Below are 14,458 nucleotides of genomic sequence, written 5' to 3'. Positions count from 1 at the left end.
GCTTACACATGAGCTTATAGCAATGGACTGCTAATTGAGTGGGCTGCACTGTTGACGAAAGCACTCGACTTATCGCTGATTAGGTCAGGCTGGGCGGAAGTGGGATACACTTAGACGGAAAGCAGAAAACAGGCTGCAGAACGTATAAGACGGCACGAGTGGTTTGTGTTGATTGAGAGTCCTTCCTATAAATGTTGACAGTCTCTTGCGGCAGTGTTTACCCTACTTTTAATGGGAGAGGGCCGACATTAGCCACCGTAGGAGCCATGCTGAATTAACACCTGCCTCTTTGCATAAAGCCAGCTTCTTTCTGAGCTATTGTCTGTCTGTGACTTCATCACTCATTTAATCAGCGAGGCCACAGTACGTCTGTGGAAAAACAGCTTTTTCAGTGAGCATGTAAATCTTAGCATTTAATGGCTATTCAGTGAGGAATCCAGCTGTATTGGTAAGTGTTTTACTCTCACACAAGAATATAGTTTTGTATATTTGATCAAAAATAGTATAATTTACACTTAATTACTATTGTAAAAACAAAACAAAAGGCCAATTTCCTGTGTTGAACACTGGACCACAACTGACTTCCAGAGAAGGTGGGTCACTGCTAGATTATACTTTAGCCGTAAATGCATATATTGTATTTTAAAGAGCAAAAAATTGTAGTTCATTTAAATGCTCCTTGACTAAACACCTGTAGTAAAATGCCCATCTTTACAGCAAGCATAAACATGTTTACAGCCTGGTTTAAAGAAAATGCTTCCAGTCTTTCTCCTTGATGACAACTATAAGTTGCGCTTTTTTTTAACCTAATGAACTGGCTTTTCTTGTGTTACTGACCACTTAAAGCGCTATAGACTATCACCCACAAATAACCATACATGCAATACATGCATACTGTGGTGTGCTCTCAACACTTTTTCTTCCTCATCTCCCCAGCCAGGAAGCTGGAGTACCCAGAGAGAACTACGTGTAGCCACTGCACCACTGCAGAATTAATATGGCCTCTCTCAGCTCCAAAAAGTAGGATTGCAGTGGCCAAAATGCTAAAATCAACATTTTAAAACTTGACTTGCCAAACCAAGTTGGTTGGTGTTGCTATACTATGTCCATCTTTTATATAGCTTTACCTTCTAGAGAGTAATAGCAAAACTGAGTCATTGTGTTTAGGATTGCATTGTGCATTTTCTTTCCTCACCCGCCTGTGGTTCTCAAAAAACAAATAAGTTGTGGAATTTTTAAGTGATTAAGTTTAATTTCAGTGACTTTTCCCCCCAGTTTTAATATGAATGTCACCAAGCTATCCACCTGTCATACTGTCTTTAAATCATCCAGCATAGTCATCTGACAGTCAGCCTCTTCACCTTGTTGTTTCCATCTATCCATCATTTTTTTCTCCCCCTCTCTCTTGCCCACCCACCTATCCTCTTTGGCCTATGTGCCTGTGGTCGCCAGGGAAACGGTTCTAACCTGCCGACCCATGTTCCCGTGGGCCATGGGGCCATTAGGGGCCAGTCAACGAGCCTCTCTTCCTGCCACAAGTGGTGCTGGCGGGATGGAGAGGGCCCTCATCTCTGCTTTGAAGGTCAATGAGGCCGCAGCCCGGCACTCTGCCATTGACTCTTAGGCCCCCCACCTCACAAACCAGCACTGCAAAATTCAGCTTAAAACGAAGGTCCAATGCAACCACACAGATATAATCATTGTTAGAAGCCCCAGGTATGAGGGCATATCCTGGCCATAACAGCAAAATTGCTGTTACACTTTTGCCCCATGCAGATAGATCATCCTTAAAATCATCCTTTTTTGTAACTACTTGCAGTCTGACAAATCTACTTTGAAAAACTTAATATGGCTTAAAATAACCTAATTGTAAACATGTATTCTCTAAAAGACATCACTGTTAACTCTGAATAGGTTTAAATGCTGCTTCCTTAACTAGTTTTATTTGAATTTTCCTTGCACACATGAAAGCATACCCATTTGTGCAATTTTAAGACAATGAGGTAATAATTGGGAATCTCAGGAAAAGATGATGTGGAAAAGGAAAACACGATTGTGATTCTCTTCCATACCATGAATCAGTAAACAGAAAATTAGATTAAGCACTTGACAGAATGCAAAACTGCAGTTTAATCAGTCACTTTTCCCACAGTCAGGGTGGCATGCACCTGTTCCAAACAATTTTCTGGCCATTCTGTTTGGGGGAGGTAAATACTCCAGTAGCCCTCTTGTCTGCCTCCTTAGGGGGAAATGTACATAGATTATTTCTACACTAATCCTTCTGTGACAAAAAGGCATTTTGCTTCAATACGGCAATTGGGTAAGGGTTTCAACAGATACACTCTTACAAACACACACACGCATTTCCCGTCCATATGTGCACAAGGACATTGGTGCAATTAACCTTTAGCTGATTCAGTCCTAGTACTCTGTTTGATTGAATAGAGCTGGAGTGTTCCCTAAGCCATAACCACAACCTCCTGTGAGTGATTGAGAGAATGTGTGTGTGTGTGTGTGTGTCAGTAAGAGAGAGAAACAGAGAGAGGATGAACATTTCTCAAATGCTGAATTTTGTTCTTTAGGTAATAAAGAATAAAATAAAAGTAGGGTAGGTGGTCCCTGTCAAAGTTCTTATCTTATAAATTCCAGTGCAGTCCTGCCTATAAATGTTTGTGAAAAAAAGTGTGTTTGTGTATGTGTCTGTGCTCTTGTCCCTGAAACACTATAAGTGCAGCCACTTCTCCAGCCAATGAGTTTAGACTCTAAGTGTCATTGTTATGGCCTGGGTTTATCCTGCAGAGGGAGAATCCTCTGTTTCAGCTTGAGTCTAGCCTGTGGCCCTGGCACACTGTCATCTGTCAAGAGACTACTAGCCTCAAGTTCTCTCTTTGTTATTGGCTTCAATGGATTGAGCTAAGTATGTACTAAAAATATTGGAACCCCCCAAAATATTGGCAAAATTCAGAGGAGTCAGCTTACTGTTGCCCTGCATGTGTATATACATGTAATTTGTTCCTCTTTTTATGCATTTTATTGTCTTGCTTTGTGTACATGCATGTATCATATTGCATCTACGATTACCTGTGCAACTGTTAACTTAGTATTAAGCCCAGTCTCACTGCCATTTGCCTGTAGAGCAGTTTGTGCCCTTTGGTGCCAGCTGATTGAAACAAGTGCCCAGCTGCTGAGACAAAAACTGAGCACTTTACTTGTTGCAGTTGCTGGCCTGATTCCCATGCAGCTTTGCTGTGCCTGCCAGTGAGCCTTGATAGGAAACAACAGTGCCAACATTTACCCACTTATGTCTTTGGAGAAATGATGCAGACGTAGACCTCTTCAGTTTTTCTGAATCAGCTGGGACTGGATATAAGCTTTTCATATATCGATTAAAAACACCACTAATCCAATCCTTTATTTGGCAATATAGTAATCAGATACATGATGTTGCTTTTACACATGCCATCTAAAAACTGTTGCAGACCGAGCATAACATCTACTCAATGGGAAGAGAATTCCCTGAGGACAGTGGCCTCACTAATGTAGACACATTGCAAAAACTGCTCAGAAACAGTTTGAGGAACAGACCTTTGAACCAACTACCAAACTTTAAAATTCCCAATACATCTGTGATGTACAACAGTTTTTATCTTTGGGGGTCACATTTCTACAGTACCCAAAGGTACTTCATCCAGCATCCCGGAGTCAGGCCTCATGAGTCACCCCCAGATGTGTTCGTACTCGTATCAGAGCTGTTTTGGAGGCATGAGCCAATAGCAGGCAGATCGTTTCATTGTTGTGCCTGACATGTTGATCAGAGGAGCTACATGTCAGGATTTACGTCACTTCATTATTATTATTCTTGATAGATAACCTTTTTAGAGTTGAACTGACATTTAATTGATCATGTATCAGTTTTTATTTCACATTTTGTTTTTACTTTAGTAACAAAAACTAACTCAATGAGTGGTCCCTCTTTAATCGTCGACTTATTGTCTGGATTCAGCAGACAACATTATAATATATAATAGTGACTGGAGAACCCAGTACTATGTTAGCTAGAACAGCTATTTAAATCATGGCTAACAATGTAGTAATACTTCAAAAAAGTCGCAGTAAAAGATTGTGTTTGCAGTCTTATTTCCATCTTGTGTCTCTAATTGTCTGTGTAATACTGTATGTTCAGACAACATATCACTAAGAAGCTGATTTCAGTTAATTGAGCCTCAAAGTAACATTATCTGTAGCTATGCAGTTTAATATTATGCTTTTTATACTGTTTAACATACTTGTGTCTCTAATAACTTAGTGATATTAATTGGTAGGTTTCCGTGTCTCTGAGTATTTATGCATAAACATCAGCAATCTATTACTGTTTCCTGTTTGCTGGGTGTTGGGTAAATGGCCATGTTTATCCACCTCTTTACTCATATTTTATAGGTATATATAGTAACTGTTTTGAAACATCTGTGACCACATGTGTAGAAAGTGTGTCTGTGCACACGAGTGTTACTGTATAGCCCCGCGTTCCCTGCAGCGTACTCATGTTATAACATGGCTTCGCTAGCTTAGAGTCATGCAGCTTTCTGTTGTGTGCTGCTAACTCACACTGCTCTATTAATTAGCTGTTTGATGCTGTTAATTGGGCTCCCACTGCTGCACTAATTGATAACGCCATTGCCATTGACAACACGAAACACAAACACAGAGAAGTCTCTTGCCGACAACCTATTCAAGCTCCAGAGAGTGAGAGTGGGTTGGGTAAAAAGCGGGAGGAAGTGAAGGATGAGTGTCAGAAGCAAAGGCCTGAGAAGGAATGAAAAGAGAAACAAAAAGTGATGAGAAAGAGTAAGATGTTGGAGTTTTCATGTTTTACAATGCAATTTCCCAAAGTTATTCTACATACTGATTACAGTTTTGGTATTCACGACTTGTGGCTAACTCTCACAAACAACAGTCTGTGTTTAGGTTTCCATTGGATGAAAATGTAAATGCAATCTCATGTGTCAACACCTGGTAATAGCAATATCATCTTTCTATTGCTCTGTGATTTGCATAGCTTTACACCCCTCACCTCTCTAATGGCACTGTTCAGCTATTCATTGAAATGTCTGTTATCATATATAGCATGTGTTTTTACCTGTCACTATCTAAAACCTGAGATGCCGATGCTGAGCTTTGGAAGTCAAAACAATATTATATGAGCAATCACACTGTAAAATTCATTTTGAGAGGAGGAATTTTTATATCAGAATTTCACCAATTAGTATTTCACGCGGGTGCCGCTGAAAAGTGCTGTAATTGTCACTTTTTCAAGCAAAGGTCTCGTTCTTCAGAAGCTTTACATTTATAAGTGAGGGCCCGAAGATTCGCCTTCAATTTTCACACTTTGAGATGGATCTCAACCACTAATTTATTTAACCTGTTTACTGAACTCGAGATGTATACAGAGCAGAGATAAAGGGGCTGTTATCATCACCTTAGCCAGCCTCAATCAGGATGTCGGTCCTGATCAGAACTGAATAAATGATGGTTGCTCACACTTCCATTATCACCTGACTTTTTATCTAGTAGCCAAAAAGGGTTGAATATTCTTAGGTTTAAAAAACAAAAAAACTACATGTCTTGACACTATTGGATGAATTCCCCTCAAGATGAGGATGAGTTGTATTATCATGGAAAGTCCAAAAACTGCAAAAGAACAAATTGTACAAACCAATATTTTAATATATGCACATTTAGCATCCTAACAAAAACAATGACTAAAGTGACCACTACGAATCTTATCTGGTAAATATCAGGATGTTTTCACTTAATTCAAATCAGAGTGAAGTGTAGCCCTACAGAGCTGCAGGTGTAGACTTAGGCTACGTCCACACTAATGCGTTTTCGTTTCAAAACGCATCGTTTTCTCTCCGTTTTGCCCTCCCGTCCACACGGCGTTTTCCTCAAGGAAAAACGCAACGTTTTGAAAACGCTCTCGAAAACGCATACACTTCAAAATGGAGCTGCCCCGTCGCAGTGTGGACACTCCAAAACGCAGACTTTCTGAAACGATGACGCATTTTAGTCATGTGATGCAGTCATGTGACCAATTAAGCAAAGATAGCGGAGGCCATTATACAGCAGTTGTTTTGATTGCTCTCAATTTTGACAGCCCTAAAAAAGATTAATATCAGTTTGTACATTGTACATGCTCCAGATAGCTTTTCTTCAAAGTCTTTAAGGCTACGTCCACACGTACCCGGGTATTTTTGAAAACGCAGATTTTTCTATGCGTTTGCACCTTTCGTCCACACGTAAACGGCGTTTTCGGTCACTGAAAACGGAGATTTCTAAAAACGCCTGCCAGGGTGGAGATTTTCGAAAACTCAGTTTTTGCGTTTACGTGTGGACGAGGAAAACGGAGAAAACGCAGCGTCAAAGGTGTGCGCCTTTTTTGACGTCACACTGTGCGCCACGTTATTGTTTCGGTGAAATGAATTTCTACAATACTGTTACTGTTAATTGTACTCTCTGCAGTGTTTAAATGCTTACATATACACACAGTTACTGTCCCTCCACACATAGGACTCGGTTCTGCTTCTATGCCCCATCTTTGTTTACTATTTCCCACCGAGGCTTCTAGACTTCTGATTGGCCAACATTTCTACACGGTTAGGAATATGTCGCCACCTGTTGCTTTGGCATGTTCCTAGCAGCGTTTTCCTTCATTTCTGCGTTTACGTGTGGACGGGATTATTTTTTAAAACGAAAACGGAAAATCTCCGTTTTCAAAAATACCAGTGTACGTGTGGACGTAGCCTAATTCTCACTCGCTTTGTGCATGCGCAGTACTGGAATGTAAGCGTTTTGGTCCGTTTCAACGTGGACGCACAACTCTGTGAAAACGACTGAAAACGCTAGTGTGGACGCGGAGCGTTTTCAGACGAAAACGCCGTTTTCAAATCTATCCGGGCTAGTGGGGACGTAGACTTAGCCTTCTTTGTCCTTATGTTTTCTCCTTTTTTGTTCTACTACAAGTGTGTGCATGGTTCCATAGTGAGTGCAGAACAGCCTTTTAATGGTGGCAGTAGTGACAAATTACAGACCAGACCAGGCTTAATACCACACACGTGCACGCGTGCACACATACACACAAACACACAAATCTTTGGACATCTGGACACGCACGTAACCCACCTTATGGTAGACAATGCAGCAAGCTCAACAGCACACACACACAAACACACGCACACAGTCTTTTGCTAAGGCTTTTTCATCCATTTTCTAAAGAAGAGTACTCTCACTCTTCAGCTGGTATATGGCCTTCCTACTCTCTTGCTATTATATGTCTTTCCATTAGAGGCAATTACGGCTCAGGCTACATCGCTACCTCCAACATTCTCATACGGTTTTATCACTTTTGGTCAAAGAGCTTGCTTGTTCATGTCAAGTATGCATTGTACACGCCGGAAAACAAGTTATATGATACTTCGGTTAATAATGGCATCTAACTTAGTATTTGTTTTTTAAATGCAAAGCTTCATAACCTATATGCATTTACAAGTAATGTATTTTTTAATTGTTGTCTAGTTTTTATTTTATTCAGTTTCACTATACCGTGTCTTTTGTTAAAATTAACCAAAGATAAAAGATTGAATTTATTGATTATATACGTAAAGAAATTAATCATCATAAATCTATTAAATCTATTGAGAACAGCATGCATTCTTCTTGAACACTTACAAAGCCTTAGTCAAACACTTGCTGCCCTCAGTTTAGATCTGTGGACACCATACAGTAATAAACGTCTGTTAAAGTCCCATTGCTCCTGAGAGACTCATAAACCAGCCGTGACCTGACAAAATGGCGTCTGACAACATAAAAGACAACTTCCTATATTTGGCCCCAGTGGCCAATAGTGGCCTGCTCTCATACATCAAACACAGCTCAATAGGAAATGTCCCTGCGGAGACAATAACAACCTTGGTGGCTTTGATTTAGCTGGAAACCCCACTGTACAAACACTGCACGCAAGGTTGTGTACCGAGGCCAAAAGGTACCCAAATCTTCCTAAACCGGATAAAGGTTTTTATTATGTTCACTGTCCAACTTCAAACACTCCCTGAACTTCCTGCCAGCAAAGAGAATATGTTTCCTATGTCACCGGGCCATTGTGTTTGTGTGCAAATGCAATGTATTATTAATAACCTTTAGTAGAATTTTGCAAAATAAAAAAATTTAAAGGTTTTTTTTAATGAATTTGCATAGATTTGTATAGTATAGATTGGATAGAACAGTAACCTTTATATATGTATATTTGGCTGGCTCAGAAGGCCGATGGATGGATGGATAGATAGATAATGTATACACAACCTTGACTGTCATCTTTTAAAAAGCCACAAAACAAACCATACCTCCGCAAAAATTCGGATTTAGTTGGGTTTACTTGTATTATTGCATAGCCGTTTGTGCTGTGTATTATCCCTAAAAAACAGAAACCAAAAGCAGAATGTCTTCTACAGAGAACAGATTTGCATATCTGCCATGCCTCCTGACAGGCAGAGAAGTGCTATCCTGACAGGCCTAATGAACTAGCCGTTTAAGTGGTCAAATTATACACTCATCCCTTTTTATCCTCTGATATCCTGTCTTTGTACAGGTGATGGAAAGGCAACTTTCCCCATTCACAGCCCTTTAGAAAAACCTACCTCTCCTAATCCCTACTCCCCTCTCTCTCTCTCTCTCTCTCTCTCTTGCTCTCATTCTCACTCCATCTCTCTACCCTCTATTCCATGACATTGGCGGAAAGTGCAAGCATTCATAGAATCGTAGAGAGAGAGAGCGGCAGAAGGGAAAAGGCAGTGCTCTGAGGCCCTTTGTGGAAAGAAATCATGTCGGAAAATAGAGCTAGGGCAAGAGAGAGAGTAAACGAGGCAGTGAGAGAGAGAGAGGCTGTCACAGACCTCAATGGCAGCATTATGTAAATGGCTGACATCCCCTGATGTAAAGCTGAATAGAGACACATTAATGTCTTGTGTATATTTAAAAAGCCTGGGCCCAACTCCTCAGGATTGCGAGCGGCAGATCCCGTAATCATGTTGACGAAGTAATGGCAGAGAATTAGTTGTCCATTAAAAGTGTATTATGCACCACGCTGGCACATGAAATTACTCTCAAATAGTGGAATGGCTGAGGGGGAGTGACGAGGGAGAGCAAGATAGAGATGGAGGGGAGTGGGAGGAGGACGTTGATGGATAGTTTATGCATGTGTATATGCATGCTCAGGGGTGTGCACGGGCATTCATGTGTGCCTGTGTGTATGAATTCCCCTGCTCTGACTTGGGGAGGCAGGTGATTGACATCTTTAGACTTTGAGAAATCAAAGCAGTGTGAGTGTGTGTGGATGGGCGCACAGCGGGACCTGAAAGATTCTAATGAGGTTATAGAGGGCTGGGTGTCACACACACACACACACACACACACACACACACACACACACACACACACACACACACACACACACACACACACACACACACACATTTACATATGCACAACAACACTCTTTCCTCCACACACAAGTATACATGGGTGACAAGTTAAAAGTATGAGGGAAAAGCTTGTAATGGGATAATAAGATGGAGAAAAGAGGGGGGGAGGAATCTTCCAAATTAGTGAATAGATGAAGGCTTATTCTTTACCCCCTTGGCTTTTGTTGTTCTCTTGCACCGCATGAACCACAGCTGACGTTAATGTAGTACTTGATATGAAGAAGAAACATTTTTGTGATACAAAAAGTGGCCTCCTAAGTGGCACTCATAAAAGGAAAAATCTTGCTGTACATGCAGGTGGTGTCAGTTATCTCTTCTCAGTCGTCTTTGAGCGGCAGTCTTTAGAGTCTGCTGTCATCTTTGTCAGATTGCAGTGTCCCTTTGTCAGGCCTCATGTGTGGTATTTGCAGACCGCAATGTGAGAAACTCCAGAAGTTAGTGATTCTTGAAAAACAGCTTCCAACACAAATTCCCCCTACATTTGTTACACTTGTCAAATAACACGAATATCACTTTTCTGTGAGCTCTTTCCCTGCAGCCTTATTCAAAGAGCTCATGTCACATGCACCGAGGTTTGAGTTTTTTAGATGCCAGCCAAATACAGTGAAGTTAAAATAAACATCTAAGTGATGGTTTGCCGTCCCACCTCCCACCCTCCTCCCATCTTTCTTTTTTCCTCCATTCTTCTCTCATGTCTGAGGCGATAGAAATGTAATTCAGATGTCAAAACGCCCCATCTCGCTCTCTCCCGCTCGCCCTCTCCCCCATCTCTCTGTCTTTCTCTGTCCTTTTCTAGTCCGTCGTTCCTATTGTTCTTCTGGCTGCTCCTTTATCGAGCGAGACATCGCCGAGAGGGGGAAGAAAAGAAAAAGATGACATGCTTTCTCAGCCCGTTGCAGCGCGTCCCCGGCAAGAGTGGCTTGTCATTTGAGCGATAGAGGAGTGACAGCTTCCACTGTAGAGGGAACACCCCTGCGCCATAATGGGACTGACTGGGCTGCCACAGACCTGTCTGTCTGCCTGTCAGTCAAACCTGTCCATCAGCTCTCTGTGACACAAACCTGTCTTTCCATCTGCACTGTACCACTGTTTGGCCTTTTGTCTGTCTTGCAGCCTATAGGGAAGTGTACAATCTGTGTCATTTTTTTCAGTCTGTTTTATTTACTTGATTGCATATTTCACAGATCGATCTACATGTGGCCCCTGTTCTTTTTCTGAGTCATTTACTCTCTGAACCTGCATTTACCCAGTATTTCTCCCTATGACATCCTACCTTTCCATCCACTACAGTATGTATCGGACCATCTAGCAACCCAGTCAGCTGTCGAATTACACATTTGACAGTCATTTGATTGCTATGACATTTCAGTATAGTTTATCCTGCTCTTTCCATAGCACCCTACTGAACATGATATATACAGTAGAACAATAAGATGCAGATGCCCTCCTCCTGTTCTCGAAAACTGCACTTTTCTCACACCTGTAAATGGAGTTGCTGGAAGTGCACTGACTGGCTTTGGACTTCAAATGGTATGAAATATAGATGATAGGCTACTTTCATACTGATTTGATCACATCAGATGGTACAAGGACATCTTTAGCTTTTTTATTGCTTTACTTTAAAGCTTTCCATCATTTGACATTTTTTGGCTTTATTTTCTTATGGAATTACAGTTGAAAAAGGTAAAAAATGATGAATTTGTAACATTTGACACCTGCCAAATAATTGTACAGATATAATGTTATGTCTGTCTGACACAATGAAACGGTAAAGTATCTCCCAAGAAACATTTGTACGCCTTCACCCCCCCGTATTGAAATGAACTACCCCCTAAGCTGTTCCACTATTTTGAGTAATTTCATGAAAAAAGATTTAAATTATTTTGTCAGATAATCAAAATGTGCACAACTAAACATGAAGCACACCCAGCGCTTCATTATCAATATAAATTTTACCTTTTTTAAAAGGTGGGTTCCAGTCAAGTACACCCTCATTTTGAAACCAATTTTTTTCTCATCTCCTTTCCTCACTGCCAGTCTAAAACCAACAATAGCCATCAGAGCCCCTCCAAGGGAGGCCACTGGGGCACAAAAGCACAACGGAAATGAGGGATAACTTCTAGGAAATCTGGCCTCTCCTCTTTATTACCTCCCTCTTTCCTTGTTTCTCTCTACCTACCTTTTGGAAATAAGTGATAACTTTTGGAGCACATTAGCCACTCCTGTCCTACTCCTATAGCACTCACCTTTATGTCTTTTCCCCCTTTTTAACACTACATTCCTTTTGTCTTAGTCTCTATCTGTTTCTATCCTTCTTTTTCTCCGTGTAGGCTAATTTGAGGGGAGGTTTTTGTCCCTCAGACGCATTCAGACCTTGTGGTTTCTCAGCCATGGGTAACATGGGTTTACTAAGTCATAGTTAAAAGACCTTTTCTGTAAATGTGTGAGTATGTGTGTTTCTGAGGGGTTACAAGTGAGAGGAAGGGGGTCAGGAAAAGGAACAGAACTTTCTCTTTTGTGTTGTTTTGTGTTGCTCAGAGGAAGAGCACAACAAAAAGGGGAGAACCCAAATTATTTGTCTGCCCTCCCCTTCTTCCGTCCCCCACCTCCATCCTCCTTGTTCACGCACTTACTTATAAGACCCTGCTGAATGGGCAAAAATAGCCTCGAGGGTGAAGAGAGCCACACAGACAGATGGACCACAGTGTGGAGATGTTTGTCCAACAGAGAAGGAGAAAGAGCTGGAGAAAGAAATGGGGAGTCAGGACCACCAGAGTGTCACCCTCGCTCTGTCTCCCCTCTCTTCCCCTTCCTCTTCTTTGGCAGTAGGTCACCATTCAGTCCAGTGTGATGACAATGATGTCCAGTGTGTAGTCTGGAGAAAAGAAGTCAGTGTCTCAGGGACAGCTTGACTGCTTCGCATTAACTACAGTGTGTGTGTGCATGAGTGTGTGCAGGGCTGAAGGGGTTAGAGTGCATAAAAAGGTGACATTAAGGAAGTCGCTTAGGATGACTTAAATGTCTCCAAAATTACAAAAATCTGGACAATATGAACATGTTAAAAATTCTATAGTCTGACAAAGTGAAGCTGTTGGGTTTCTCAAGAATGAAAAAATGTATTACACATTTTCCTTCCCGTTTTCAAGTCTTTCTTTTAAATTTCTATTTTGAGGCAGGACTGTCGAACACAAAGTAATACAACTTAATAAATGTGTTTGTTTTAAGGTAGTTCCTTTCATTCATTTCAATGTCTGTACTTTTTCTTAATTTGAGACAATGTGAACAATGGAAAAATTACTCTTTCGTGTAATTTTCTTCCCACTCAGGCTTTTCATTTTGACTAAATGAGAATCTTCTCAGAATTGTTTTAATTTATGTGTATTGTTTGTTTGTTTGTGTGTGTGTGTGTGTGTGTTATTTTCTGTGCTATGTTTGTTACAGAGCGTGACTTAATCATAAGTAAATTAACTGAAAAGGCGAGGCAGCTATGTCTATTTGGGTATTTTAAACCAAAGACCACTTTGGGATAAAAAAAAATAGTTGCTCTCTCTTTTGCCTAATGCCTATTCCTGTTTTGGAGACTGACTGCTTCGCTGACTCTCAGCTACAATGGCTGGCTTCCTACCTAACTTTATACAATACTAGTTTGCAAAAACAAAATAAGGTAATGCCACCTGGGCTACATAAGAAATGGATTGGAATATTGCAATGTTTCCATTCAGATTACATTTTCAATATATACTCGTGCACATGTAACAGCAGCTTGATATTGACACTTACAGCAGTTTGTTAAGGTCAGTGAAAGATTACGATCTCTTACCAAAGCAATGATCTTTATATGTAAATTAAGCATCTTGAAACACATAATTTAAGAACACATTTGAATCACATTTTGACAGTAAATTTCCTACCATAAAATCATTGGTAGGATAAAAATGTATTTTTGCAACACACTAACTTAATGAAGGCCATATTTTTTTATTTTGATCTGTGGTTTTAAATAACGTATATATTTTGAATAAAAAAGAAAAAGAAAAAAGTTTTTGCTTTACTTAATTTCCAAATTTTTCTTTTACACTCCTAAAAAAATGTGTTCATTTCAGTAAAAATTGTTTCATTTTTTGGCACATCAGTGTGTCAATATAAGGCCTACACATTTCAGGTTATTTTTAACACAGCTACTATGTCGACAGTATTAACACAACTTTTCTGTTAGATATTCAAACACAGCGATTGTGCTAAAACTGACACAGTATGTGTGCTTCTTATAAAATATCATATGGAATCGCATGAAAACAGTCATATATTTAAAATAAAAAACCAAAATTCTTCCAATATTTTTAACATACATATTTTTACTACATTTTATAATTTAAAATACGCGTCTAACATTTTATTATCATCAAAATATATAAATCTTTCCCCTCCTTAATTAAATTTGATCATGTTAGGTTATCAACAAACATTACTGAAAATAGTTAGATTAGATTGACCCATGTAATGATATGTCTGGGATTTAAATAAGCTCTATCTTCCTTCCTTGCAGGATCATTTATGTTGTTTTTTTTTTCCAGCAATCCAACAAGTGTAAAAATTTGAATATGTGTGAAGAAATTCAACTAAATAGAATTTTGACACCAACACTGTTGCACTGGACAACTGCCATCGGCCGGTCCATGACTTTTTTTGCACATCTAATGCTCCTCTGTCACTGACAGTTGTTAGGTGACAAATGCAAGTGAGCTACAAATAGAGCAGTGAAGTCATTAAGAGCTGGAGAATTACCTGCTGGATCTGTTCCAGCCTCTACTACAACTTTGAGTCCAGAAATGTACACCTTATAAATCTGCTCCAGGAACCAGAGGACAGCCTGCAATTAGACAGGCCACACAAAGGTGCAAACCTTGAACAGCTGTTCAGCAGCA

Source organism: Pelmatolapia mariae, linkage group LG13 (assembly GCF_036321145.2).
Source record: "Pelmatolapia mariae isolate MD_Pm_ZW linkage group LG13, Pm_UMD_F_2, whole genome shotgun sequence".
NCBI classification, from domain to species: domain Eukaryota; kingdom Metazoa; phylum Chordata; class Actinopteri; order Cichliformes; family Cichlidae; genus Pelmatolapia; species Pelmatolapia mariae.
Note: the sequence above shows the minus strand (reverse complement) of the source record.